Source organism: Dendrobates tinctorius, unplaced genomic scaffold (genome assembly GCF_039654945.1).
Source record: "Dendrobates tinctorius isolate UK_male_01 unplaced genomic scaffold, ASM3965494v1 ptg000073l, whole genome shotgun sequence".
Lineage (NCBI taxonomy): Eukaryota > Metazoa > Chordata > Amphibia > Anura > Dendrobatidae > Dendrobates > Dendrobates tinctorius.
The window spans coordinates 18,313,641-18,317,500 of NW_027361741.1; the positions used below are offsets into that span (position 1 = coordinate 18,313,641).

General features: G+C 40.1%; 1 protein-coding gene across 1 annotated transcript in view; it reads left to right on the forward strand.

The window, feature by feature from the left end:
- The first annotated feature begins 1,257 nt into the window (after window positions 1-1,257).
- The window catches only part of LOC141096201 (uncharacterized), a 10,295-nt gene continuing 7,692 nt past the window's right edge, over window positions 1,258-3,860 (forward strand). The window contains exons 1-2 of the mRNA XM_073582684.1: window positions 1,258-1,842; window positions 2,884-2,926. The gene's annotated coding sequence lies outside the window, so the exon portion shown is untranslated. The remainder of the gene's footprint in view (window positions 1,843-2,883; window positions 2,927-3,860) is intronic.

Sequence of the window (3,860 nt, forward strand, 5' to 3'; positions counted from 1 at the left end):
CTCTTCAAGCCCTTAGGAAAGTGTGGAACCACTTTGTCTGTGTCAGCTCCCTTTATTAGAAACCGCTTTGTTGGCTTAATAAAATCGATAAGAGGAAGCAATGCTTCCCTAATGTAGCTGGCATTTTTAGTGAGCAAAGGGGTCACAACAGTTGGATCCTCCTTGATTGCATATCCTGGAGATATTTTTAGCAATATCTGTCCTGTAAAAATCTCTTTAATAAGCATCTAGGCTGCTGTAGATCATGAAGCATCTTGATTTTTGTTAAAAAATAAGTGCTGGTTTCCATTGGAAAATCATTCCAACATTTCAGTGCTTATTCTAAAGCTCCTCGACCTGTTATTTTGACCAAGATGATGACCCTGCTTTGTACTTTCCCCATGGGCAGAGAAATAAGATGTTACAGCGCGCTCCTGCTCCCCTACACAGAGAAGTACCTTTGGGCCCGAGTGTTGGTCTGTGTTCGCTTGACACTTTAATTAAATGTAGCATTGGATACTTTAGGACGATATTCATGTTTATGTGTGACCTACTGTATCACACTGATTGCTGAGAACGCACAATCAAGTGCCCAACTGGAATTTTATGAATATGCATAGAAGGTACTAGAATGCAATTAGCAAAATCGCTGCTTCCATCTTCAATCTTCCTTGTGGATGTGCATCGTTCTTATATAGTATTTTTTGCATCTTCCATAATAGTTGCAAGATCTGTTCAGTCTTATGTATCACGTAGCCGCCATATAAGCTATATATAAGAGAAATGTGGCCAATGTGCCACATAAATGGATGTATCACTCCATGATTTACGGACAGATCCAGCAGTTATACAATCTGGGGTGTGAAAATGGATCTGATGAAGGCGTATGTGATACATACTTGGGGCCCTGATGCATATGGAAATACATATCAGAAGAAATGACATCTTGTACTTTTATCGCTCAAGGCCGACCTTAAAAAATATTATGAGAATGTTAATGTGCAGCATTAATAATGTATAAATATTAGAACTGATGTTTGGGAAAAGCTGACCGCCTGTTTACAGTAATATTAAGCTTCCATTAGAAACATACGTAATTGCATATTTCAGATTCATGCAATGGATAAAGTCAAAATCATCATTAAGAAAAAGACTAATATCAGTGTAGGCTTTTTTTTTTTTTTTTTTTAAATTTTTCCTAAAAATTCCATCCCTACTATCTTTCTGTCCCTGGATGTAAATGGTATGTTGCTATGGCAGCACAGATGGTACTTAACTCTAGGCTCCAGCAGAAGGTGAATAATAGACAGGCATTCTTTGTTGAATAAGCAAGCAGCTGGTTTTCGACACAGCCCATTCAACAAAGTACAGATGGGTTGATTATTCGAAGCTTTTCAGTGGTCCCCCTTTATTCACGTAGACACTAATTACTTTGGATTGTCATGAAATGACCCGCACTCATTCTACGGGAAAACAGCCCACTGGATTCGGCACACGCCGCGGCGGCAGATCTGCTCCCAGCTCCTCGGGGAAACCGGCCAAAGCAAAGTACAAACGATTTTATAGATCGGGCCTTCGCGAAGGTGACTTGGAGATATTTTGGCATTAAAATTTAATAGTATCTGCAGCAGACTTTTTTTTTTTTTTGCCTCCCTGTCTTCTGCTTTCTCTATGGGCTGTGCTTATAAGGAGATCCGTTTACTGAAAAGTGGGAGGAGATTGACAGACACAATCTCCCCGGTATTTTTTTTTTTCTGAAGAGCTAAGCTTCAGCACAAAGGAAAAAGATCTGTGTATTTCAACAGACATCACACGCTTGGCCGCTGCACAACCTGTCGGTGGCGGACGATTTGCCAAGATCAGGTAAGAACTAAGATCCAAGTCACCGGTTAGGCTGCCCTTTAACGAAACCGGAATTATATTATTGAATCATTACGAGCGATCGCGAGACATCTCCGTCCTATTTCTTGTATCTTCTGAGGGACCTAAAGAAGGTTATTTCATCCTACGTGTGTTTGTCTTTAGCTCGTATTCCTAGACGACGTCCTTGTATTTCAATGTGTATTGCGTCCGAGCCATCTGCAATACAAAACGGTCTCAATAGGGAACATGAAGCTTTTTGCAAACAGATAGGGTTCCTCTGCAGTGTCCAGAAGAAGGGGCTGTATGAAGATAAGAAAATCCATTACTATCAGAAATGACTGCCACTAACTTCTACCAGCCATATGTTCAGGGTGTATATATATATAAAATACATTCATATAAGTATATATAGATAGATATGTATATATATAGATCTATATATATTTATACATATTTATATATCTCTCTATATATAAATAGATAGTTATCTATCTCTTTCTCTCTCTCTATATATATATTTTCAGGTGTTATCTCACCTTTCTATTTTAATGGGTGCACATCAGTCATCTAACGAACCATAAAATGCGAGACTTTAGAAGCACGTTACTGCGATTTTGATTGGATGCTCCTTAATAATAATAATAATAATAATAATAATCTTTATTTTTATATAGCGCTAACATATTCCGCAGCGCTTTACAGTTTGCACACATTATCATCACTGTCCTCGATGGGGCTCACAATCTAAACTCCCTATTAGTATGTCTTTAGAATGTGGGAGGAAACCGGAGTACCCGGAGGAGACCCACGCAAATGCGGGGAGAACATACAAACTCCTTGCAGATGTTGTCCTTGGTGGGATTCGAACCCAGGACCCCAGTGCTGCAAGGCTGCCGCGCTAGATTTCGATTTCTTATAAACGACCTATAGAAACCCGTCACTATTAGTTTATCATAATATTCATAGTTTTTAAAATAAAAAAAAAGCCAATCTCATTCCGCCCTCTATCCATACGTACATTTCCTTTTTCTTCTATTTCAGGGAGCGCATCGCACCGTAAGGGAAGGAATGAATTCGACGGCAGGTAAATATTTCCCACCTCCGTTATTAAAACGTTGAAAGTTCTTTTCGTTGGTGATGATCTCCCGGTACCTTTCATACGTGGAGGCGTAAGCAGCGTCTTTCTTCTAGAGCTGGTAGGCGAGAGCATTGCAGCGAGCAGTATTCCCAAACCTACGTCGATCAGATTACATTGCACGGGATGGAAAACGGAAAATAGATTTATGAGGGTGTATCTTTAGCAATAGGAAATGTCAAAATTCATGAAAAACTAGGCTGCACAACAAATGAAATAATGCAGGTATTACTCCTTCTGTTTCAGCCGTTATTGGAGGCTTCTGTAATGCTGCAGTCGTATTCACAGAATTGGTATGGCGTGAAAACATATACAAAGGCTTCTAAAGTTGACGCCATTCTGTTGTTTTTGGACTATGCTAATTAGCAGCTAGAGATTATTTTTGGACTTCTTGGCAATTATTCTTGCCACGTCCATTATATCAGTGCTGCCCTCTTTAATGTTGGCATCTGTGCAATTAGCTGCTGCTCTGGGATGGGATTTTAAGATGAAAGAACACAGCAGCTTTTTTTTTTTCCTCTCATTTATCCTGCTATAGCTCGGAGGCGTTTCCGACGATACACTTGTCCAATGCTGCATTAGAGCATTGGGGGTCGGTGATTACCGAGAATGGCATGCTGCTAACCTAGTGAAAGGCGGTGTGAGATATATTAAGGAAAGGGAGAAGATGAGACCTAGGAGTGATCTGTTAGTAAGGATATACCTGGCTCCTGGGCTCCATGCTGACTCATGTGGCGGTGACCAGGGAATGGCTCCTATGTCCATCCAAGGAAAGGGAGAGAAGACTGTGTGTGAAAATTCTTAGGTTTGTATTGACAAGCCTCTTTTTTTTATTGCATTTCTGACTTATTCATCTCCCCCCTTTTTGATTTGGCAGACATGT